Here is a 26,571-nt window from a genome sequence, read left to right as displayed (position 1 = left end):
GCAAAAATAATATGAAGAAACATATTATATCTCAATAAAGCTGTTAAAATAAAGTAAATATTTATGTGTTTACTATTAAGAAGGTTTGGAATTTTATTACGATGCAGAAGTGAATTTTGACTCCATAATAGAGACTATGGACACAGCACAGGAAAATGTTGGGGTTTTTATTTAAATAGTTTATTGTCTAGCTCAATAAAAAAAAAAATTAATATGGCGTTAAGCTTTTTTGTACCTGAGTTCAGTTTTAGACTAGAAAGGAGCAATCACCTGGATGTCATTAGTTGTTGTTCTGCAACAACTTTTGCTATTATGAAAAATATTCTTTTGTAAACAAACACACCGAGATCTTTACATAAGTTCAAACTATGTGAGTAAATAAATTTGTTTTGAGTTGGGTGCAAAGCTTATTATGCCCACTTTACAGATGCAAAAAATAAAGTCCAGGAGGTTTCACTTCCCAAAGACGTGAAACACGAAGCAAAGGCAAAACCCAGAGGATTTTATCATCTTTCACAATGTGGACAGAACAATATCTGATAACCTGTCTTGGGAAGAGGGTCTTCCCCAAGGAAATGGAAAGAGTTGCTATTTTAAGGTTCTTTCAATGAAGGCCTGTTTGTTTGCATGGTTAGTTGGATTTGTTTTTGATCTGGGGCTTCTAGAACTGTCCTAATACTAGTTCACAGGAAGCATGGCACTGTGCATCTCTCAAAGGTCACCCTTTATTTGGTTGGATCTGTGTCTTTATGCCTTTCATGGAATACCAGACAAAAACCCCTTGTCTTTCATGTGAGCTTACTCTGGACCCCCAGCCCCGAAACTCCATCCGTCTTCCCTCCCTCCACCAAACACAGCCCCTCCTGGAGTTAGCTAATCTAATTCTACATTTGGAAATTTAGAGAGATTTAGAAAGGTGCAGAACTCTCCTGGGATCGTGCTCCCTGGATCACCGAGGGGCACTGGACACAGTATGAGAGAGGTGACCTCAGCAGGGGCTGGGATGCTCCCGTCCCCTCCCCGTCTCTCGTCATCGGTGGCCCAGGGTGTTTGCTGGGAGCAGCAGGCAGCAGCACAATTTAACACAAATGAATCCGCTGAGTGTTTTCAAACCTAAAGTCTCAATCCTTTCTGGTTCAAGTTCTAGGGAAAGGTTGGAGCCAGTTGTGATTTAAAAAAAAAATAATAATAAATTGGTTCACCCGTCTGTCAGAACGGCCAAGAAATATTCACATGAGGAGGACTATCCAAAAAAATGAAGAGTAGCTCTTTTCCAAGACAGATCTCTGGAACTCTCTCCCTCCCTTGCTCAGAACCACTTCCTCTCCTCAAATCTCACTTTAAAACCTTCCTGTTTGCTTTAGCCTATGACTGACTCAGGCCCCATTCATCTTTCTTTCCTCTCTCCCCATGACCACATCCTTCCACTCTCCCCTCACCGTCCACCGTGAGAACACTTGCCTGCCTCTTTCCTCCCTCCATTCCTCAGCCCCTTGCCTGTCACCCTGCCGGCCTGCACAGGCCACCCTCACCTGGTCCAGACGTGTTTGGAAGGGTGAGGGCCTTATCCACACGAGTGTCTGCTCCTCTCCCTGGCTCTCAGAGGCGGTAATGAATTTCAATGGTACTTCTGCCTAAAGAGGTACTTTACCAGTTGTAGTTTTAAGTTACAGGCTCAGACACTTGAGAAGCAGAACACAAAAGGACCTTGTAACAGGCCTGCAAAGATACCAACTCCCAGCCCTGTTTCCCTGGGGATACTTCAGGTAACGCCTGAAGGAGAGGTGGGAATAAAACACACGCCAAACCAGAGCTGTTGTTTTACCTTCAGAATAGAGTTATAATCATCTCAACTGCGCTTCCTATTTCCCTCAGGTAACGAGGAAAGTAAATCCCCAGTAAAGTTCCCAAGGTTGGCCCCGGGAAAACAGTCCCAGAGTAACCCCAATTGTTTGAATTCTTTTTGTTTGCGGCATACACGCAACCCTTTCTAAAGAGTGTGGTTTCAGGTTGGTTCTCTGGACAATGGGCAAGCTGTCGCTTTCCCATAATGCATTGCTTCTGTCTTCCCAAGATGGAGCATTCTCCCACAGACGTGGAGGTCAGCCTGCGCTGTCTCCGTGGTGGCCTCACTGCAAAAGAAATGTATTCGGAGCCAAGCACCCCATATTTTATCTGGTGAAACATACTCCTCTCACTTTTGGTCTTATCACAATAACAACAGCTGCCATTTTTCTACTGCATATTGTTCCCGAAGCACATTTGTCTTTGTTATGGGAAGTATGGAAGGCAGGTCCCATTTTACCCTTAAGGGTTTGGCGTGACTTGCCTCAGGTCCCAGAGGTAGTGAGTGGAGGAGTTGGGAATCCATATGAATCTTCTAGAGGAACTACAGACCAAACATAGACCCCCTCCCCCCCCAGATGAGCACATCAGTGTCTAGAGGAGAACGATCTGGACAGGGCTTCCACATGATGGGCAATGCAAATAGCACTTAGAGTTGGCTTTCCTGTTGGCTTTTGAAGGTTTTCTTTGATTTCTGGTGTGGTGGCAGATCCTCTTTTGCATCATACCTGCCTCGTTTAGAAACGTAAGAGTGAGTCAGTGTTACCCAAGCTCACCCAAACAGGTGGCAGAATGATGGTGCCTGTGGTTAAGCCCACCTGGGATTAAGTCTGGAGAAGTTAATTCTGCTGTATGAAAAACAAATAATAAAAAACACACTTAAGAAAAACTGGTAAGGAAATAGTAAGGAAAAAACGCCAACCTAACTTTCGAGGGAAATATATTATATATATGTGTATATATATATGTGTGTATATATATGTATACATATATATACACACATATATATGTATATATGTATACATATATGTGTGTGCGTGTGTATTGTAATTGAAAATTTGTATTTAATTGTGTATTGTGTATTTAATTGTGTATTAATTAATTAATTGTGTATTAATTAATTGTGTATTGTGTATTAATTGTGTATTTAATTGTGTATTTTCTCCTTTCAGGGCCTTCTTTTTTATTCAGAAGTTTCTCTGAGGGCTGGTGGCTTGCCCTGCCACTCGGATGGCTTTGTAGGTGCACTTCATGAAACCTTGGACAGATGTGGCAGACAATCTGGGAAGGAGATAGGGAGAGACAGCTGTTAGCATGGACACTGGGATTTTGAGAGCCATTTCTGAGTGCAGATGGGGAAAAGGAAGCCACGGGTCCATGCATGGTGCCTCTGTGCCACACCTGGGAACGGTGACTTGAGAAGTGACTGACGTGTTTATTTGGTGTGAGGTCAGCTACAGCTCTGAGGGCAATAACACAATCCCCATAAAATAGACCCCCCAGGCTGGCCCGCTGGCCCGCTTGCTGCAAAACAAGGGTGGTGGCCTAATAAATGAGACGTTGCTTCCAACCCTCCATAGGCGGTGGATCCATTCACTTTGTGGATTACGCAGCTTCTTCCTTGCCCTCCCAGGTCGATCCGTTGGTTGCTTTTTAACCCCTTTCTGGCTCTGTGCTGCTTCTTTCAGATGAAGAGGGAGGGAAAAAAGATTTAATTTCAGCGCCTATGACCCACTCTAACAGAAGGTTTTGTGAAGAATGAAGTTGAAGCTGTTGGTAGAAGTTAGGGGGAAAAAAAAGAATCCTAGTTATAAGGGCAGCAGAAAAAGACTCGACCTTCAGAGTGGACCTCAGAGGAATATGAATGAAGAACACGGGTCTCTTTTCCGAGGCCAACACAGAATGAGGATGTGTTTTATGCAGGAGCAGCTGTTCTTGCCACTGGGCTTCTGCTTGTCATTCTTTCAAATGTCACAGTCAGACCCAGGAAATTCCCAGGGAAGTCCCCTGCATCACACAGTCTGCAGTTTCTCTGTGTGAGTATGATTCGGTTGGATCTTGAGAGACTGTTTGATCTTCAGGAAGCTGTTATCACCAAATGGATCTTCCTGCAGCCAGGAGACAGCATGGTTCCCTGAGACTAAAGGGAGAGGAGTGGGAAATGGGAATCTGAGTCCTAATATCGTTTCTGCCACCACCGGCCTGGTGGCATCGGGAAAGGCCTGTTATGTCCCTTATCTCGACAGCTTCATCTGTGAATTGGAGATGCCGACAGTGAAAGCGTCTGCTCGTGTGCTTGTAAGTGCTCAAGAAACGATTTCTTCCTGTCTGCCTACCTCAGTTTTCTTCAGTAGAGTGAAGCCTCGGACCGGAAGATCTCCGAGGCCCCTTCTGCCGCGACCCTCCGTGGCTCTGCTGGCAACCCCTTAAAATGTCCCAACGAACACTCTAGTGAGCCTCGGTCGATCAGATTCTCTCCGATTATGATAGTGTTGTCACTGTGACTTTGTACCATAATTTTTATTTCCCCTGATCTTGATTTTTTAATTTCTCTTTTTTTTTGTTTTATGGCTTTTGCCCTTTTTTAAGTTGTCACAAATCATTCAGGCAATAAGAAGAAACAAAAGTGTAACAAACTGGATGAAACAACACATTGACTGAAAGCCAGGGAATAATACTGATCCAAGTACGAATACTAATACATCAGTCTTACTGGACACTTACGGTGTATGAAGAGCCGTGTGAAACACTGTATAAACATTAGGTCACTTAATTCTCATAATAACCCCGTGAAGCCACAATTATCACCTTCACTTTATAGATGAAGAAACCAGCATTAGAGATATCAAGCAAGGTGTCCACGGCCACACAATTAATGAGCAGTAGAGCTGAGCCACAAATCCGGGTCTGGCTAAATCAGAGCAGTGGTGTGCAGAGAAGCGGGCTCTCAAAACAAAAACAAAAACAAAAACAACAAAAAACAACCAAAGCAAAACCAAACCCCTAAATCTTGATGTGCATCCTTTATTGATTTCCATTGTGTAAATACTCCCACCACAGCCAATTTCCAGTTACCAACAGCTTAAAATCAGCTCCAAAAACTCCTGAATATTTAATAAGCTGCTCTTGCAAGCCAATAGAGACCCACCCCAAAACACTCCAAGGAGAGTCTGTGTTGATAACCACTTAGCAACCCTCCCTCCCTGGATCACAGGCTGGGGCTGGAGCTGATAGAAAAGAAGGGAAAAAAGGGAAAAGAAGGGAAAAAAAGAAGAGAAGGTTTTGGACAGAGAAAGGAAAGAGAAGCAAATTCATTCATTCATTCATTTACTGAATACCAGCTAAGTGCCAGGCCTGTGATATGTGCTGGAACTCAGGCATGAGTAAGATGAGCAGGGCACCCAAGCCTAAAAAGACCAAAGTATGGTGGGGAGAGAGAGACAGGCAAACAGATAATTAAAAACATTATGTAATAAAATAATGTATGAGTCTGTGGGAGCCCTGGTGAGACAGGAATGGGTTCTGCCTGATGGGCCTGAAGGATGGAGTTGGCCACATTTAACTGGAGGCTTCCACATAACGCAAATTTTGCTTTCTTTCCAATTTATAGAGGGTTTTGCCTCACTGGAGAGGTGTTGTCAGCTTAGGTGCATTTTAGAAATACATAGAGAAACCAAAGACGGCCTCCAGAAAGGGACAGTGAGGCAGAAAGTCAGCTCCTGGAGTTGGGAGTGTTGTCTTATGGACCGCCATATTCTTGTCACCAAGCACCATACTGGCATCAAGTACTCAATAACTGCTTGTTGACTGGATGAATCATCAATGAGTAACGAGTCGTGAACTTCAGAGAAGGTTGTTGAGGAAAAGGGACTAAGGATAAGTAATGAGTAAGCAGTGCAAGTAGTGGTGATCCCTAAGCATATAAGGGATCATGTAGAGGAATAGAGGGATCACCCAAATAGGACATGGGCAGGGACTCCAGATGCTCAGAGTAGAGGTGAAGTTCATGGAGGAGTGTGTGTTCTGGAGTCTGTCTTCAGCCACCTGGTGTGCCAGTGCAGGGTAGGGGGTGCATTTTCTGTGAGGACGATCTGAAGATGAGGCAAATCTCTGGCCCCCAAGAATTAGACCATTCATTGTTTTGGCTTCAAAGTTCAGTTTGGGAGAAGCTGGAAAGTAATTGGTACAGTTACTTTTGAGTTGGGGATTTCAGCGGATTTCATTCATGTTTGTTTGCTCTTCTGTTCCTCCGATGATCAGACAAGTCCGCTGTTATGGAAAACCAGGAGTAGATTGGTCTTTCTTGGGACCCCAGATTGTTTTTGTAAGAAGTGTGTCTGCATGTGCAATTTGTGGATTATTTTCTTTATTACGATGCCTTATATTCGTAGATGGTTCCTAGTTTCTCAAGATCTTTCCCATAATTACTTTTGCCGTGTCCTCTAAACGATCCCAGGAGGATGTTAAAGATGCAAATGTCTCTATTTAACTCATGGAGAAAGTTTAACTCCAAGAAATCAAGGCACTCACTCAAAGTCACCCAGCTGAAGATCAAGGGCCCAAGATCGTTCATTCTAGACGTGGAGACCTTTGCATTCACCCAGCTTCCCTTATGATAATGCCTACCTCCTGGAGTGAGCACGTCCTGGCTGAGGTACAAGAGCAGCTAGAAATGGTCCTTCTTACTTTTTGAGAACTTCTTTCTCTGTAGTGAAAAATGGAACCTGCCTGCCCCAGTTTCTCAGCCACCTCGTGACTCGGCGAGCAATTGCTTTAACTCTGACAAAATGAGGCCACCTCCAACCTAAATGGAGCCCGTTTTCAGAGTAAGACCCTGCGTGGAGACAGCTCTTTCCTGGAAGGATAACAAAAGCATGCTTTTGTGTGTATTTCACTTGATGGAAAGGAATCCCCAGTGAGGCCATTTTTTCCCCCTGAATTCTCTCAAGTCCAGAATATATCCAAGTTTCCAAGATAATCTCAGAAGAGCCATTCATCTATGAAGATGGCCAAATTGTCTTCCAGCTCAGTAGACAGGATATATTTGAAAGAGAAGGTGAGGGGGTGAGAAGAGGGGTGTGGGAAGAGGGTGAGGGAGACAGCAAAGGAGGGAGACATACGAAGGGGAAATGTGTGTGGACAAACACTGACAGGGGAAGGAAAGAAACCAAAGGGCCAGCCCTGACTCTGGGGTCCCATCTGCCAGGGACACTTTCAGCTGATTCTTTTTAGGACCTGTCACGGTCTGCCTGGCGAACTGTCACTTCTCATCACTTGGCTCTCACTGAGGATCTTTGTGTCATCACTGTCATGAAGAGACCTGGCAGCTGGTGAAGAATTTCCTGGGGCGCTACCTGATCCGCCATTATTTGCCTCTTATCATCTTAGCGGAGTAGTTAGGCTGCTGTCAGAGGTAATGGAGACCCTGCCACTAAGAAAATTGGCTGTAATTTATTTATCAATTGTTTCTGCATACCACAAAAGCGGCCTTCTACTTTACGGCTGGGTCTAAGGTATTTGAGAGCCCCCGAAGTTCATGGTTTTCCGGTATTCTAAGTTCTACTTATGGCCTTTCCTGTATATGACACACAACACCACCCTTGTGGCTTGCAGGCCGTTTTCTTCTTTGCTTTCTTTAGTCACAAATCATCCTGAGGCATCCCTTAAGTGCATTTGTATTGTTAAGTGCACCGGCTTGATTTGGTGTTAATTCAATTTGAGTGCCCTTAATATCTTGTGGGGGGTGATGCAGTGCAGGCCGCCTGTACCTTGTAAAACCGGGTCCCAGGTCTGCCTGGGAGCAGAGCACCTTTCCCATAGCCATTTACCAAAGTTGCTGATAAAATTTTCATAAGGGAACCTTTTTAGTCTGACCCTATTGTGTTATTCTACCATTAAGTCTCAGAGAACTGAGCTGGCTTCTAGTGACAGCTTATCACGTTCTCCATTATTGCTGCCTGCCCGAAGAGCTAACCCACTGGGTGTAGTGCTGCCCCCCCCCCCTCCCGCTTCTGGTCCGTTCTGGGAAAAGCTTATGGGCCAGCACCTAGGGGCTAATGTGCGATTGTCTCTCCGTGGGTGCCAGAGAACCGAGTGCTCTTCCTAAGGAACTGGCTTCCTTTCCTTGGAAAGCTCGAGAGGCCCCGAAGCACTTCATGGAGGCTGTGTGATAAGAAAGGGAGAAGGGAAATAGGGTTAAGGGTCACAGAGCACTTCACTTACAACTCAGTCCCCGAAGCTGTGATGACAATGCCAACACCACTGACATGCAGCTTGAGTTCGAGCATATTTGAAATACTGGAGTTAGAAATCTGGCAACATCATTAACTCGGAAAGATCTCTAAAATCTGGGGTCAGATATACCTGGGTTTGCATCCAAGTTCTGTGGCTTACTTGCTTTGTGACCTTGATGCGGTCATTTTGTCTAAGAGCTCCAGGGCTCCCATCTGTGAAATGTGATATCTACTTCCTGCGCTTCGTGTGGTGACTGAGATCACACATATAAAGACCATGAAGTGTGACTGGCACATAGTCAGCCTCTCTTAGGGTTATCTTAGAATCCAGAGGCCCCCAGAGGGTCCCAGGTGAGAAAGCCAGTTCGGATATTGAGGAAGTTATTTGGATAGTAGAAGACGAGATACACAATGAAGTCTGGTCTCCTCGCCCCGTCAAGGTCCCTTTCTATCATTCCCACTGTGTCCCCAGTACCGTCCCCAGACATCAGGGGCTCGGGTGGATTTGGGGTGCGTGAGACCACTTTCCCCTGCCTTGATGATGACATTTCTTAGCAGCTGGCTAACCTCTTCTTGTCATTCTGCCTTGTTTTGGGGGCTGTGTGTGAGGAATGGCTTGAGCCTGACTAACGGTGCGGGCACTGGCCCTCCTTGAGTCCGCTGCTCTGGGGGAGAAAGCATGGTGGTCAGAGAGACAGGAATGGCAGGTGCTTTTGCAAAATAACATTGAAAACTTATTCTTATAAAAGCAATGCCTATTTCACTGTAGAAATGAGAAGAATCTAGATAAAATGCAGATACTGTAGTGAAAGAAAAAAAATCATCCATAATCCTACCACCAACCAGGAGAGAGATACTGTGCCGTGTTTTCTTCCGGCCCTTTTTTAGGCACACGTGTGTGCTCGCTTGTTCTCTCCCTTGCTTGCTGTAGTGGCTAAAAGCACAGTCTGGCTCCACGACTTGGGCAAGCTGTTGAACGTTTCTACCGTGCCAGGCCTGAATGGTGACAATCATGGGCTCATTTTCAAAAGGGTTTGGTGATATTAATATACGAATCCCCACAGACCGACTCTTGGTGGGCTTTATTAGACACATTTTGTAGGAGGGAAAATTAAGACTGAGCGGGTATTGAAGTGGCCGGATGAGGTCTCTCCAAGCAAACAAAGTGGACCTCTTGGCTGCCAAGAAATGAACTCCAGCCCATAGAACTGGCTGGGCTGCTCTTGGGCTCGGGATTTGCTTTTATGGCACCGGAGAGTTAGGCCTACGTGGAGCGAGGAATAAGGCCGAAATCAGAAGACAGGTTTTCAGAAACAAATGTCTCGTGTAACAGCTCTCCTTGATGTGTGTTCGTGTGTGCGCATCTGTGCGTATGGGTGCATGTGTGTGTGTGCTTTATCGTTTTGGTGTTTTGAAGCATCCCTTTGTGGGATTCAAACATTTCGAGAGTGAAAAATGATCATTTTAAGCCAGGTTGGGCAAGGCAGCTTCATGAATCTGGAAGATCAGGGTCTAGTTTTATTTGGGTATGTATGTGTGTGTACATGTGCATGTCTGTGTATGTCCGTGTATGTGTGTACATGTGCATGTGTGTGCATGTATGTACGTCCATGTCCCTGTGTGTGTGTGTGTGTGTGTGTGTGTGTGTGTAGGCCACACGCATGGAGAAGGCACCGGTGTGAGCCTTCTGGCATGAGCGGGAAGAAGAGAGGGAGGCCTCTGGAAGGGAGCTGGTTTTGATGAAATATTGGCTAACGCTCGGGGCACTGGAGGAGACGAGGCTCCTGGTCAGGGAAACGTGCTGCATTAGAATTTGTAATAGATCAGCTTATCTGCACCTTGATATGCGAGGGTATACGGGGAGCTGAGGCTGAGGCACTTCCTCCTTGATTTTCTCAGCGAGAGGAAAGTATGCCTGTATTCCCAGCATTTCCTTCCGCACAGCCCAAGGCGGTGAGAGCTTGCTACTCGCACCCCCCACTCAGGTCATTTGGAGGAGGCTGACAGTGCCCAGGAATGCTGACATGCTTCAAAACATCACACGAGAAAGAGCCCACTCAGATTCCTAAGGGGAGTTGCTGTCGGTCCATCCCGCGCTCCAGCAGCATTGAAGGTGATTGCCATGGCCGCCCTCCGGCCGCAGACGCTGCAAATCCATATTCATCCGTGCTGTCTGCGGGACTCCCTGTCCATCTGTCTGTCTGCCTGACTCTTCCTCGCTCTCTGCGGTAAAGGGTGCTCGCTATCCTGGAAAGGGAAGCGTGCCACGATGTTCCAGATGAGCCGCCGCCGGTGATGTTGCTTCAAACGCCAATGAGCTGAAGCGGCCGGCAAAGAGCGAGCGAGGGGTGAAGTGTGGTTTGATGTCTCGGGCACTGGGGAGATGATTCATGCAACATGCGCCCTTCGGGGTCCTCGGTTAAATCCCAGCCTCGTACCCCCGGCTGAACTGGAACTCTGAAGTCCAGCCAAGGAGCATTACTGGTCTCGCCTCAGCAAACAATTGGTGGGGCAGAGGCGAAGGACAGGGGAGGGGTGATTCTTTCACTGGAAAAATTACCTGCTGGAAAAGAAGGAATTGTATGATGTGTGTGGTGGGGAAGTCCAGCCACGAAGGACTTGGCTGTCACATTACAAGGCTGCTTTCTGAAGCCAGAGGGGCTTTTTGATTGTCCGAGAGGCCCATGGGCCTCAGCCAAAGTGGCTCTGGCATGGCTCTGGAAGGGTGTAGTGATGGGGGTGCTGGGTGCCATGCTGGGAACAATGAAGGAGGGAAGCTGGGGATGGGGCTTCACTGTCATCAGGCTCACTACTGAAGCGGGCGGTGGAGGGGGGCAGAGATGTAGGGGGGATCTAGCCAGGTGCAGTGGGGCCTCTATTGCCCCTACCTTGGCCTTTGTATGACTGCGTGTTTTGGCCACTCTGTCACCACCCCAAGCTTCTTAAAACTTTGCCGTCACCCACTGGAGCCTCTCTGCTCCTCTGAGAGCATTCATTCTCTCTTTATGGAAGTTGCAAAGCATCTTTCGTTTGGGGAGGCCCCCTCCCTCAGGGCTTAGTTCGTGTAGCTTTGGCTTGGGACACTTAGGGGCATGTTACCCAGTGCTGGCCAGGGTGTCAGCTTTAAGGATGGGCCTGTGAGTAGGGATGGTCCAATCAGAGCCAAACCTGAAACTTTCGTTGGAGACTTCTGTTGGAACTTTGGGGATGGAGGAGTTCTCTTTTATCTGAGTTGTTGAGATGAGAAGATAAAAGTCTGGAGCTTCCAAGGGTCACCATGATGAGAAAATCTGCCTAAAAGTGAAGCAGCTGGAAAGGGAAGAAGAGTGAAAAGGTGGATAGAGACAGAATTCTGATGGCGTCATTTCAGCACTGGAATCTAATCATACCTGAAGTCAGGGTCTACTCCTGGACTCTTCAGGTATACCAACCAAGAAATTTCCCACCTCCCTTTTTTTCTTTATCCAGTTTTCTCCTGCTATGTATAATGGAAAATGTGGTGTCTGAGGGCCAATACACCTTTTCCTCTTTGCTGCATGGAGGCCCCTCTCTCCATTTCCACTACTCATCTTCGTATGTCCCCAACTTTCTGTGTTTCCTTCTTTTCCCTTGCTCACTCAGGCTTCCCTCCAACCCTGTGGTGTCAACTATGACTTCGATGAGAATGATCCCCACGCCTGCCTTCATGTTTTTACCTTAGGTCTTGTTTCCTGAGTCCAGCCTACTACAACACGTTTCCACATGTGCATCAGACACAGGGACACCCACAGCTGCCATGTTCTCAACTTCCTTCTCTTTGACCCTGGCGTCTGGCCTCCCTAGTTCAAAGTCAGAATTGCCTTTGATTCTTTCTTCTCCTCCTTTCTGCCCCCACATTGAATCATCCGTCAAGTCTTCAAAAATTTCTGTGTCTGTTCCATTTTTTCTCCATCTATCATCATCCTCTGGTCTGAAGTCTCATCATGGTTATATCAAAAGCCTCTTACCTGGCTTTCTACCACTCACTTTAAACTAACTCACCCATCCAGTACCCTCCAGCTTATTTAACTTCCTCAAATACCTCTTTCACCTCACAGCTCACTTGGAGAAACTGGATTTCTCACTGTCGTGCATCTTCATGTCCCCCAGGTATTGGCATTCATGAGACATGAAAAGACACAAGAACATCTTTCTGGAATACTAATTTCCTGCAAGATTTCTTGGGGTATAGGAAGTTGTGTTTTAACTAGAAAGTAATTAAACACACTTTTTACATCAATCTTATGTAAAGTAGAATGCAAAACTCCTATGAATTTTAAATATTAAACATAGATTTCAAAGAAGTTCTGGGATGATAGAGGTCTACTTCTGGCCACCACCTGAGAGTGTGGGGCTTCCTTTTCCTCCACCATTGGGAAGAAAGTTTGAAGCAGCACCGACATGCTGAGCCATGTTTAACCTCCTCAATTTGGTGTCTATCTCAACTGGCCCTAACCTTCCTACCTTCTTCCTTGTCTTTTCTTGTTTCCTGGAGATAGAGGATTCTCTGGTTGCTCTTTGAACTCAACACTCTCATTCTTAACCTTGTTTTGTGCCACTGTCTCCTTTTCCAAGTGATCCCCTCCTCTTTTTTTTTTTTTATCCACCTAAATCATCTGCCTTTATCAGGCATAGTCACCAGCTCCTAATGGTCTCTCCCATCTTGTATTTTTGTAGCTTTTGGAATCCATGTCATTAGATGGATTATATACTGGGCAAGAGTTTGTCACCTGATCAAAACTGTGAGTCTCCCTACTGTCTGGCTGTGGGATAAAGTCCAGTTTCCTTAGCATAGCATGCTGTCTCTTGGCTGATGTGGTCCTTCCCTGATGCTTCAGTCTCACCTCTTCTTGTGACTACATTTGATCTTTGCTGTCCAGACTTCAAGAACCACTGAAGTGCCCCCAAAGCACAGTGGTCACTCTCACCTCTATCTTGATCCTCTCCATCCCCTTCCCCTCTTGTCTTTATCCATTAGGGCTCAGTCCAGGAAGAACACCCTTCTTGGACATCCCTCCTGATCAGAGTTCCATCTCAGTATCAGTTGGAGCTATCTTGCTTGCTCCATTCTCTCTTCATCTGATTGTGAGCTCTGGAAGTGCAGAAACTAATCATCTTTGTTATTACTGCTATAATATTTCTCCAATGAATGAATGAGTAGACAAATGGGAGGTATCAGGAAATTTAGGATTGAATTTCCATGTCCCTTGTCTGTGTGATCTTGGGCAAGTCACTTTACCTCTCTAAGCCTGGGTATCATTTTCTGGTCAAGTCTGTTTTATGCACACAACTCTTTTGATCTCTATTTGCTTAAGGGTCCCTGGGAGTATCAGTGGGTACACGTATTGGAACAAAGACTGAGCCTGGGACACAAATGAGGAACTAGGGGTCGGTGGATGAGCAGGACCAAGGTTGCCTCCTCCTTTCCAAGATGGCACACCATGCATAGAAAAGCATCTGCATACTCACACATGGTTTAGGACCTCTGAGTAAAGATCAACAAACAGACAATTTTGGGTGAGACAAAGCTTATTTTTATACATATTACTATGTCCCAGCCCACAGGGAAGCTGTCAATTCTATTTTTAAATTCCAAGAGCTCTTATTTATTTGCTGAAAATCCTTTTTACTGGCACTCTGTTCTTGTTTCATGGATGTAGAATCTTCTCTTATATCTCTTAGAATATTAATTATATTGATTTAAAAAATTTTTTTGTTCCATTCCTGCTGTGTCTCTATTTCCTGTAAATGCCTTTCTGGGTCACTTCCTTTAAAGTTAGTGGTTTTCCTCAAGTGCTTAGGAGTAGAAATCGTTTATACACAATTTAAGAATCAGGAACCAGAAGCTAATGGAAAAACCCACAGGTGCCAAGGTGGAACTGTTGACTGGTGGACCTCACCAAATCATGGTCTGGCAGTTGATTGATATCAACAAGGGTAGGTCTTTTCTATTCGAGTTGTCAGATTCTGCAATCAACTATACCTTCCAGTCGCCAGTCTGAGGTGGGGCTAACAAACTGGGGAAGTGACTGGGAAGATGAGTTTCAAAATTCCACTTCATATTCTTGATTTCAGTAAAGCATCTCAGTCCAGCTTTCTGCTTTACCTGCCTCCAAGTCCAGAGACCTTCTGGAACAATCTAGCCACAGTGTACACCTCTTTTCTTTTGCTTGGATGTAGGGTTGTTTCTTGCTGTCATTGGGCTAGATGAGAGGGTAGGAGGGTGTCTGCATTTTTCATAAAGACTTTCAATCAATCTGCCTGTTTTTAGTCATATATCCAACTCCTGTATTCTGAAACACCCAGTGCCTTCAATTCCTGAGCCTTTCTAGTTCTTTGTGCTTTGATCTTGCTTCTTGCTGTTTTCCATGTCCACTGACCCCATCCAGTTTGGCTTCATTTTTATTGACTTTGATAAGCTATCTGCAGTAGCTTTCTCTTTGTTCTGGAGGATTTATACATTAAAAAAAATTATTTTACCGGCATTTAGTGAAGTTTTATGGGTGGGGGGAAGAAACAGAGATGAATGCACATGTTAATTCTGCCATGTTGAACCAGAAATTGGGCTGATTTCCTTTAAAAAATATAATCCATTATTACTATACAAATACTTTTTTTTTAATTCGTTTGTATGATATTCAGTGTCCTGGGAACTAGAAGTACGTTGGTGACTGCCACAGACACTGTCTTTTCCTCATAGAGCTTACAGTCTGGTGGGGGAGATAGAGAGTCAAGCAGGAAATTTATAAGTGAGTGGAATATTGTGAAAGGACAAGTACTTTCAAGGCTTTGTGGAAGAAGTAATATCTAATCTAACATAGTTTAGATAAGTATGAGTTAACCAGGGCAAGAGTGGGAAAGATGTTACAGCTAGAAGAACAATAAATGTCATGGTTTTGAATAAGAGAGAAAAGCATATGTGAAGAATAAAAATAGATTCAAAAAGCTTACAGAAAGTATTGAAGAATGGAGCTGGAGAGGTAAGAGGGAACAGATCACATAGGGCCTCACAAGCCCTGATATTGGACTTTATCCTGAGGACAGCAGGAAGCCATCAAATGTTGTAAGTGCAAATGTGACTACACCATTTATGCTTTTTTTGGGGGGGAGGAGGGGAAGTTGCCTTGTTTTCCATTTCTTTCAGTTTTATCACTGTTACTTTATATATATTGAACCTATATTATGAGGATCATGTGTCCCAATGATGGCTATGTTGTTTTGCTTTATTGTTCTTCATGTTATTGTTTTTACCTTGTATTCTGTTGTCAGATATTAAAATTGATACTCTGACCTTCTTTGATTCATATTTGCCTTGAATACTTTTTCAACCTTTGACTTTGTGTTTTCTTTTAACTTCTCTTATAGATCTTATATTGTTGATATATAAGAGAAAAACAGTTTTAGCTAATCTGAGAGTCTCTGTCTCTTCTACATTTTTATTTATTTATCCCTTTACCTGTGTCAGATCAACCTGCATTCCATTTATCTATCATCTTTCTATTATTTATCACCTATCTTCCATTAATAATCTCTCTTTGAACACGTTGGACCTGTTAGCATGTTCTCATATCTCTTTGCTTTCCATTCCTTTCTGCCATCCCCTTCTTGATACTGTTTAAAACTTTTGTTCAGGGTTATTACGGATACAGTTATTTTTTCCTTTGTTTCTTCATATTTTAGATAACAACTAATTCTAAATTATTTGAATCCCCTTTCTTCCCATATTTCTTCTAGCAACCTCTTGGTTTTACTTTTTACTTGAATTCTCTAAATAGTTCTTTGTGTGGCAAATCTGCTGAAACCTTATATGCTTGAGAATATGTCTATTCAGTTTCTGGATTTAAGTGATAATTTGGCTGAATATAGCATTCTATATTAAAATTGTTTTTTCCTTTAGGGATAACATTTACCATGTTTGGCGATTTCTATTGGTGGAGGGGCTCAAATCCAGTTTCTAGAAGTGGGGCAGGGGTGAGATCCAAAGCACAGTGCTCAAGATCCCACAGAACTATAACCCATCACCCCAATTTTTGTCTCTCCATTAGGCCACAACTTTGGTCAGAATCTTCTTTTAGATACTCTGAAAAAGTAACCTGGGAAGGATATTATCTCTATGAATAAGTTTTCCAAGTCCTGGGTGGCAGCTGATTAATGGGTCATGAAGTCAATATAGGGAGTCAGTCAGTATAGGGGAGGGGAAGGAGAAGGGAGAAAAGGGAGAAAGAAGAGGAGAAAGAGGTGGAGAAAAGGAGAGGAAGAAGAGGGGAGGGGAGGGAGAAGAAACAGAATAGATTGGAATGGAATGGAATGGAATGGAATGGAATGGAATGGAATGGAATAGGTTGAAAAATATAGAGTGCATCCCATAGTTAGCATGTTGTTTTGTGAAACTTTCTTCCATTTGTACAGGGCTCTGCAGTACTGAGTCACCACATAAAATGTTTTTTCTCATTGTGGGTGGAAGTAAAAATCATTTGAAGAACACAGCTTTTGATTGTCATCCACCAGTTCTGAGGGGAGGGGGCACAGAGGAGGTAGAGGAATCAGTGCTCAAGGCCAACTGGCCAGTCTACATTTTTTTCATCATTTCCTCACCCCGCAGGGTATTGGCCCTGCCCTGGTTTTACCCACCTCTCACCTCCCACCTGTCTGATGCTTTTCCACCCTGGGGCAGATGATTATCCCCCAAAGGTAATGCAGTCAAGAGCAGAACTTGAGAGCTTCCCTTCAACATGTTCTTCATCATTTCACTGGTACCCCCAGCCCCAGGTTGGTCCCCACCACGTATTCAATCTACCAAGGAGTCCCCCACAGTTTTTATGTTCTAGTTTTGCTTCTTATTTCTGAGGTTCTTCCAGGTCGGTTGTGTGGGAAGGAACCAGGAGCTCAGGCTTGTTTTCATCATGTCGGGGAGCAGAAACCTTACTCACAACTTAACCTAGAGTTATCATGGTCCTGTGCTCTGCTCTTCAGCATCTATGCCTCTGGCAGCCTTCACCCTCTTTCCACGGCCCCACACCCTCCTACCACAGTAAATCCTCATGCTGGGCTCTCTCCCTTCCCCCATGTACTATCTATTTTGACTTCTGCCTTTGCCTGTGATTATTGGAAACCTCAGGCCCCAGCCAGCAGGGAAATTTATAGCTAAACAATTACTATGTTGAAACCCTGACAAGTCCACCCTGCTTAATGGCTCTGAAAATATGGGAGAAGTGTGAACAACTAAATCTATGACTCCATATTGTGGATCCGCAAAGATAGACTTGTAGGACCTATTTACTTTAACGGGAATTTTTCGTTTTCTTTTCCTCTTACAATATTGTTCCAAATGTTAGCTTCACTCAATATGGATTCATTACCTGGAGGAGGGCTCGGATGTTTGGATAATCATCTTCTAGATAGTTTCTTTTTTTTCTTTTTCCTATTACGATTTTTGGAAATTGGCCAACAACAATGCAACAGGCAAGCAACAGACTGAGGGAAACAAAGCGAACAGTGCTGGGTTGCATTAGCAAATTATCATATATTAGATGCAGGTGGGATTCTCAACTTCCCAGCCTGGCAGAAAGCTTTTAATAAAACAGCGTGAGAAGGGAGGAACTGCTTTTTAAAAGGTGGTGTCACGGAATTTGGGGAGGCAAGGGGAAGGTGGGATTAGCTCAATGGTCAAAGATGCTGCTGGAAGGGCAGATATCTAGTGAGTTATACTGGGTGAGCCATCATGGACAGGCTGAAGAATTGGGTCTTTGCCTTACCAAGGGAAGATCAGATTATAGGTCTGACCCTGCACCTCCTTGGAGTAATGTAACACCTGCACACCTTTTACATGGCCTCATGATGGGCCTCTTGACTTCAGGACCGGCCAAGTGATTTGTTTGGCCAATGGGAGGTTTGCGGATGTTACGTGAGCACAGGCTTCAAATACACTTGTGACATTGGACTCGCCCTCGTGTACTTGCTTTTCTGCTGAGGGAAGAACATACCTCAGGTAAGTGCTGGTCCAGGGAAGGTGAGGGGCAAGCAGGGGAGCTCTAAACCCAACCTACAGGTTGGACCCAAGCCCAACCAAACTCAGACCGTGTCAGTAGCTAAACCTCTCTCAACTCGTTGGTGTGTGAGCAAAAAAATATAAAAACTCAAAACCCTCCAAACAAACAAACACTCACACACATAAAACACCCCAGCTGTGTGTTGATTTCTACTGAAATTTGGTCTTTTGGTCGTTACATAGCCAACCTGACTTATCTAATTAACACTCACTTAATAGGGCTGCCCTTGGATATGGGGGAGGTGGACTCCGCTATTTTCTAAGTTGAGAACTGAGTTTGAGAAGCGGAAGTGGCTTTAGAGTCCTGGAAAACTCTAAACCGTTGCTTTCTATGGAAAGATGCCCGATGCAAAGGGCAGTGTCATCCTCTCCAAGGTATTGGTCTGTCGGGGAGAGAGAGCAGAGACAGCCTCCAATACTCACTGAAGAATGGCAAAAATTGAGGGATCAATTCTGGAAAGGATCAGAGAAAGAGCATTTCCAGTGTTGCTCACAGTGGGGTTTGAAGTGAAGGCCTGTGGGTGATCTGCGTGTAATTCCGCCAAAATAAAGGAAAAAAAATGTGCTGAGGGCTTTTATGATCATGGCTTAGTTAAGAGTGGACTGACGTGGCTTCTAATGTCATGCTGGAAGTTTCAGTGATTTGGTTGGACTCACACCAATCTTCAGTAGTTTGCACCATGCTAAACAAATAGGAGATGCTCAATAAATTGACTTGCAATTGATAGATTATCAGGGAAACTTAAACCTAATCACAGCACTGCCATTAATTAATTACATGACCTCAGACTAAAAGCTTAACTTCTCAATTCCCTCATGAGGATGTGAGCGTGATATTATTTGATGTTTGTAGTCTCTGTAATTGGGGGGGATAAAATAAGATGGGGATGGAGGAAATCTGCAGTGCTCCTGAAGTGACAGAATATTATTTCCCCGTAGGTACGACTCTATTGGGTGCTTGGTACTTGTGGAGCCAAAAGAAGGCTGAAGCCAGAATGTAGCCTTGAAGGAGTAACAGGGAGATACTTCCTCTATTATCTCTATAGGAAAATGGGCAAAGGAAGTAATAGCAATATTGCTCTGTTTTTTCACCCTGTAATTTGTGAGGCCAAGTCAGGCCTGTGGGTTAAGAAATCAAGCTTTTTATTGCACCTTAAATTGAATGCTGGGAGTCCCGATTTGACCCTGTAATTGTTTTGTAAAAGCATGTCCTCAATCGGCTGCAGAGCAGGATTAAACCAGCAACATCTCTGATCATCTGGCCTCTTTTTATTTTCATTTTTATTTATTTTTTAATGTTCATTTACTTTTGAGAGAGAGAGAGAGAGAGAGAGACAGAGACAGAGTGAGAGTGGGGGAGGGGCAGAGAGAGAGGGAGACACAGAATCCGAAGCAGGTTCCAGGCTCTGAGCTGTCGGCACAGGGCCCGACGCGGGGCTCAAACTCACGAACCGTGAAATCATGATGTGAGCCAAAGTCAGATGCTCAACCTACTGAGCCACCCAGGCGCCCCCATCTGGCCTCTTTTTAAAGATCCCCAGTGACATGGAATTATGGCTGGAACTGTGTCCCTCCAAATTCATATGTTGAAGTCCTAATCTGCAGTGTCTCACAGTGTGACCTTATTTGGAGGTAGGGTCTTTACCGAGAGAATCAAGTTAAAATGGGCGATTAGCGTGGGCCCTAATCCAATATGACTGGTGTCCTTATGAAAAGGGAAAATCGGGAGATAAACACATTCACACGGGAGGAATTCTATGTGAAGATGAAGGCAGAGATTAGGGTGATGCTTCTATAAGCCAAGGTGACCAAAGATTTCCAGCAAACTACCAGCAGCTAGGAGAGGGGCATGGGGCGGATTCTTCCTCATGGTCCTCAGAAGGAACCACCCCTACTAGTACCTTGATTTCTGACTTCTAGCCTCCAGAACTGTGAGGCGATGAGTTTTTGTTGTTCAGGCTACCCACGTTGTGGTATTTTGTTATCGTAGCCTTAGCAAACCAATACACATGGCATCTCTGTTTATGAAAAAGCTGGTTCTTTGTGTTAACAGCAAAGACTTACATAGTGCTTATGACTTGCCAGGCATAGTCTAAGCCCTTCACTTATAGCTCATGTATTCCTCCTAAGAATCCCATGCCTTAGGGCTCAGAGTACGCCCATTTTTCAGGTGAGGAAACTGAGGCATGGAGGGTTTCATCAACCTGCTCAAGGTTACAGAGTCAATATGTGGCAGAGCCAGGATATCAACCCAGGCATGCTGGCTCTGGGGTCTGTCCCTCTGCCTGCTGTGTATGTGATATAGGGTACTTAATGGTGTTCCCTTGTTCTTATACAACTCAGGTCTTCTGTCTTGGGCTTTGCTCTTTGGAGTAACACAGAATGACTCTATTTCCAATTGTACAGCATGGCTTCTCTCTTACATCTATGATATGGTTACTCAAGCCTCTACCCTCCCAGGCACCCTCCTCTCAACATGCCTTACTTTGTCAACATCACCATTAACCCCAGACCCCAGATGTGGTCTGATCCAATTGGAAAATGGTGAAGTTATCACTTTCCATGATCTTAATATTATATTGATTTTTAAAGATGTTACATTACCCTAATGATCATCTATTAAACTTGTGGTCAGCTGACAGACCCAGTCAAAACTCATAGCTATTAAGCAGGTATCCCTCTGTCTATGCAGGTGATTCTTTCAATGGAAGTAATGGACTTTGCATTCACCCCTACTCATTTTGTTGGGATTTTTCTCACTCAACATTTTAGACTATCCACGTTGATGGAATCTTGTTGTATGCTACATGGCCATTTATCATTGTATAGTGGACTTTTTACTGGGGTATGCGGTGGGCAGTAGTCTCCTGGAAAATTCTATCATTTCTACCTAATTCAAGATGACTTAAGTCTGGCAAGTATTTTGGTCTTAATGATATGAAAATTTCAGGCAATAATTTGTGTGTGTGTGTGTGTGTATCTTGGTATATAGTATATTACAATTTTTAAAAATTTTGTTTGTCCATAGTTTTCTTTGGTTTTTAAGCTCCTTAATTCCTTCCTATCTTCCTCCCTAGCCCCAAAGTAGCAATACCAAAGCATGCTCAGATGAAGTCCATGCCTTGTTGATCTACTCAAGAGGAGTGCTACTTAGGTCTCCTCTTCTATGACCCTCCTATGGTGATGCAGCAAGTCAGGAAGTCCAATCTGCTCACCTTTGGGGAGGTCTGGGAAGATCTTCCTTCATAAGAAACATTGTTCTTCACCTGGGAGAGAAAGCAGGGGTAGCAATGCTCTGAGTAGTTAACCAAGGGCTCTGGAACTATCTTCACATCTTTGGCTCTGAGCTCTGTCTAATAGAAATACGGACTTCCAAAGTCACTGCAGTCCCCTTCTTTCCTTCGGCGGAGTGACTTTGCCTTCTTGAGGACATTTGGGCTTGTGTCGTTGCATCCTTCATTCTGCTTCTTGTTCTGAGTCAGTAGCTGCTATTTCTGTTTTTGCTGATACGGGGAATGTCTTTGCTTCTAGACTTTACAGCTCTTGTAACAGGCTATGTAAACTTATTTGCAGCGCTCTCTCTTAAGGAAATTCGAATCTATTTTCCTGGGGCTGGTGGTAGCCAGTTATAACTAGAAACACCTCTTTCTACTAACAGTGGACCACTGCCCCACATAAATTTGAGACGCGCCATCCATGGGAAAATTCTTCTTGCCACTTTTTCTGGTAACCCACTGGGTTCTAAGATGGACATTGTCAATCCTTTTCTAGGTTTCATGTTCCCTTTCTTCCTCTTAACAAAACATCTGATTTTCTCCAGGTGTTCAATCGCCACCCATAATGCAGCCCAATAACTAAAGGGAGGTTCATTCAGTCCCTGGTATCAGGGAGGATGGGTCTTGATTGGTCCACCTCAGAGATAACAACCTCATCTCCTGTGCTGGTCATTATTTCTGGAACCAGGGCTTATGATAATTCACACTTGATGGTCCCCTGGCAACTATGGATCAAGGGTTGGCCATGGGACTTATGGTGGCCAAATAAGACTGCAGAAGAAAAGGTTATTTCACAGTTAAGAGAGTTTTTGTCTCTTGCTTGCTGAACATGAATAAGGAAAAATAGAACCCTAGATGCTATTCATAGCCAATTTGCAATCACGAAGGAAACCAACTTAAAGATAAAGCCAACACACGTAGAAAAGCCAAATGAGAGAATTTCAAAGCAACAGAGCCTGGGTCATGAGTGCCTAGCCTCCCTGCTTTCTTCGTTGACCTCTGAGAGTCAAACATTCTAATACAGACCCTTAAGAAAATAGGAATCTGTGTTCTTGCCAGGTATGGTAGGGTTCCTGAGGGGGGCTTGCATGGGGAAAAACCTAGGTTTTAAGTGATAACTTGTCAGCTATGTTGGTAGAACACAACTGAAATACTGGCTTCTTATTGACTAGCTCTTTTAAATGGAAGATGGAGTTGCTCACTGAGCCCTCAGAAGACTTCTCTGCTGATCTAACATCTTCTCCCAATAATTCCACCTGGCTTAATTATAGAACGAATAGTGATGATCACATGGTGAGCCGGGTGCATACCTATAAGAACCTTAAGAAAAAGCCCCTCAAAAACCTGATGTTGATTTTGTAAAGCTGCCTAAATTATGTTGGAAAAAGGAGACATTTAGTTCATGTATGACCGAGAAAAAGGAAAAAACACATCATGGCTTTTCATTTCTAGATGGCTGCCCATTAGGAAAGGTATTTGGTGCCTTCCTCACAAAAATATAAATATTCCTCGTAGCATGTCATGTCTCTGGAAGCCTGGGGAACTTGGAGAATGAAGGGCTTTTTGGTGTAAAGTGATTATTTCCAACATTTGTTTTTTAATTTTTAATTTTTTAATTTTTATTTTTAAAGTTTATTTATTTATTTTAGAGAGAGAGAGAGAGAGAGAGAGAGAGAAAGGCAGGGGAGGGGCAGAGACAGAGAGGGAGAATCCCAACCAGGCTCCACGCCATCAGCACAGAGCCCAATGCGGGGCCTGAATGCACCAACTGTGAGATCATGACCTGAGCTGAAACCAAGAGTCGGATGCTTAAACAACTGAGCCACCCAGGTGCCCCTATTTCCAGCATTAATAATCAAACGGCTTGTAAGAAAGTGAATTGTATATGGCCCAAGCTAGCTTGATGCAGAATAAATTTATGTACATCTTCATGCTCAGTATGATGCATCTGTAAGCTTTAGACATTCCACCTTTTTTCTTTGTGACAGGCTTGTTTTCAGGCCGAAGGACTGGTAAACTCTGCTGGCCTGAATCCCAAGTTCTCTTTGGCCATTGTAAACTTTTCTTCAGTGTTTCTGCCCTGGACGTTGGGTAACTTGCTTTTTTTTTCAGGGCAAAGAAGTGTCGATTCTTGAAAAGAATAAACTTTCTTGGCTTCCTCTCAAATAACCAATGCATAACTTCTAGTTTTCCTTTTAGTTGAACTTACAAATCTGTGGAGTGTATGTGTGCATCTGTGTGCATATGTACACACATACATGAGCTTTTTATAAACCAGTAGCAAACAACTTAAGAGATGTGGTCACATAGAATGGACTGTGCATCCTTTTCTTGAGTGCGAGATAATAAATCATTCTTCTCAGGTGGAATCTTTTATTTATGCTTTGGGATTCCATTTTATCGAGAAAGCTTTGGTTTTCCTTTTTGGCTTTGTCTAAGCTGTGCTTTAGCAAGTAATTCAAATCAAGCTGACATTTATTAGTGAGGACATGGTCCACTCGGTCTGATACTCACAGACCAGCTGTTATCATACCAACTTTGCAAGCCTCCATGTGTGATGGCCATGTTGCGAGGGTACAGATTTACTGTTTGTAAGTCAGTGGAATGAAATCACTCTCCCTTCCCACACCATAGGAATTGGTTATCGAGGGTTTTTGTTTCATCGTTACAAGAGCAATCATTTAAAATCTGGGTAATTAGATAGGGTTACCATAATCAGGAGCACAAGATTTTAGTACTGGCTTCTGTGCTGAAAATATTCCTATTTTCTAAGACATTTTCACACTCTTATCATTTTATCTTCACAATGATCCCGGGGGTTGGGAGCGGACATGCCGTTTCCCCTGTTTTACAGCTGAAGAAAAGCAACTGAAGGAAGCAAAGTGATTGTTCCCAAGGCCAGTCCCAGTTACAAAGCAAGTTACAAAGTGGCCAGCCCAGGGGCTCAAGCTCCCAGCTTCCAGGTTCCACTTTCTTTCACCACAAGAAGAATGAAAGTTTGAAACGGTCCTCTGAAATAATTCTAAAATACTGCAGGTGTTGTTCTTGACATTGATGTTTTAATGATATTTCATGGAGATTTTAAATAACTCTCTTGTTAGGAAATGTTTATTTGGATACTCTGGCTGGCACGCCTGTTAAATTGTTTCTATGTAATTAAGCACTTCTTAGGGCAAGGATGGGAGTGACTCTAGAAAGAGGTTCACATTCTTTTCTTTTTAGAGATCCAGAAATTCACATTCTGTAGATAAGGAGCCTCTTTAGCAAGAATCTTTCCCTGGTGTTAGCTCCATGGAAGAGTTAAAAAGTTAAAAAGTTTCAATGCTCTTTCTGCATCTAAAAGTTTATTTTGTCCTCATAACCATGTCTCCCAGAATTCTCTCTGTGATTTTGAAAACTCACCCGGTTAACAGATTTTTGAGTGTCTGTATATGCTGGAGGTGCCTCCCTTTAGAGATCGCCCCGTGTTTTCTTGTTTACAGGGACTGTATTCAGGAGCCAACAGTCGATTTGGCTGAGATTAATGATAGACTGAAGAGACTGAAACACTGTTTTTCTACTTGAGTTACTCTGCTCTTCTAGGATATGCCATTGAGTGAATGCTGGACATAGGTGGGTTCCTTTTAAACCTGAATCGATATATTCCAGAAGTTGTGCTATTAACATTTGGAATCTGTAAAGCAGGCTACTTAAAGTAAAGGCTGTTGCTCTAAATTAGGGAAAGAGCGTTCTGTAGTCCTGGCTGCCATTGTTATTTAACTCTGAGGAGCATCAAAGGTGGTCTACCAGCCACCTGGCTTGGACTGGGAGTGACCCCGTGGAGCTAGCGGGCAGTGCCAGGCAGGGGGAGGCAGGAGGTAGCTTCTGTGCTTCCTGGTCCTCTTTATCTACACTCCCTCCCTAAGTGATCTCGTCCCATTCTTATGTCTTGCTGCAGTTTTCAAAGCTTGGTCAGGGAAATAGAAGCCATTCTAGGTTATCATCAGCCGTAATTGCATTCATTCTGAGAATTAGAGGCTCACAAAAACTTTTGGAAAGGCTGGGAGCTAAGGTCAGGGAAATGGCCTGATCTCAGCTCCCCGTGGTATTGGGGTGGGTAATTCTCAAAAGCTTGCTCTGATGTCACCATTTTGTCCGCAGGAATTCCACTGGCCTATAGCTCTGAAGCAGGTGATTCTCTACAGCTTTCCTGGAAGCCCCCGCTTCTGCTGACTGACCGCAGGTCTGCCTGGGACTCGCGCGGGAGACGTCTGGCTTCCAAACTTTGTGCAAGCGTCTCTGAAAGGCAGATGCTAACATCCAAACGTACAGGGAAGATTTCTAAGGAAGGGTTTCCAGGCTTCTCTACCCTGTGGCACAGAGGAGGATGGAGCAGGAAGTGGCATTGAGGCCAACTCATCAGCTGAGAACCAAGGACATTGCCTGTATCCATTTAAGACCTTTTTTCAGGGGGCGTCTGAGTGGCTTAGTCGGTTTAACGTCTGACCTCGGCTCAGGTCATTATCTCGCGGCTCCTGAGTTCGAGCCCTGCGTTGGGCTCTATGGCTGATGCCTGGGGCCTGCTTCGAATTCTGTGTTTCCCTCACTCTGCCCCTCCCCCATTCGCACTCTCTCTCAAAAGTAAATAAACATTAAAAAAATTTTTTTAAACACATGTTTCTCAGTCCTCACCACATGTGAAACACTGTGCAAGAATGCGGGAGACCAAGGCTCCATGATGCTCACCAATATGAGTGGGGGAGCTAATTGCAACTTGGTGGTCTTTATCTTCTTTAAGAATTACTCTCTTAGGAAGAAGGAGGGAAATGGAAAGGAAGAGAAAAGGAAATCAAAGAGGGCCTCACTGTCACTTACCTTTTGTCCGCAAAGCCAAACACTTCCTTCACTAGTGAAGGCGATTAAAAGAAAAAGCATATTAGCTATGCAAGTTCCTCACTGAGCCTTTACCAAGTCTAGATGCGTTTCAAGCATTGGCCGGGAGTTGTATATTCCAACGTAAAGAGAGAGACTCCTCAATCAACAGTTCTCAAAAGCGTCTGTTGCGGTGAAGCACTTTGAGAATATTAATACAATGGAGAAAAAAGTCTTTTCTTTTAAAAGTAAGAGGGATGATCGGGAAAATGGAAAAACTGATTCTTGGAAGATGGAGAAC

General features: G+C 44.1%; 1 long non-coding RNA gene across 1 annotated transcript in view; it reads left to right on the top strand.

Annotated features, from left to right (window-relative positions):
- The window catches only part of LOC128312199 (uncharacterized), a 35,034-nt gene extending 8,961 nt beyond the window's left edge, over positions 1-26,073 (top strand). The window contains exon 2 of the long non-coding RNA XR_008291179.1: positions 25,560-26,073. This is a non-coding gene — a long non-coding RNA (uncharacterized LOC128312199). The remainder of the gene's footprint in view (positions 1-25,559) is intronic.
- The last annotated feature ends 498 nt before the right edge of the window (positions 26,074-26,571 follow it).

The sequence above is a fragment of the Acinonyx jubatus genome, chromosome D4 (genome assembly GCF_027475565.1).
Source record: "Acinonyx jubatus isolate Ajub_Pintada_27869175 chromosome D4, VMU_Ajub_asm_v1.0, whole genome shotgun sequence".
Lineage (NCBI taxonomy): Eukaryota > Metazoa > Chordata > Mammalia > Carnivora > Felidae > Acinonyx > Acinonyx jubatus.
This window is presented reverse-complemented; position numbering and strand designations above follow the sequence as displayed.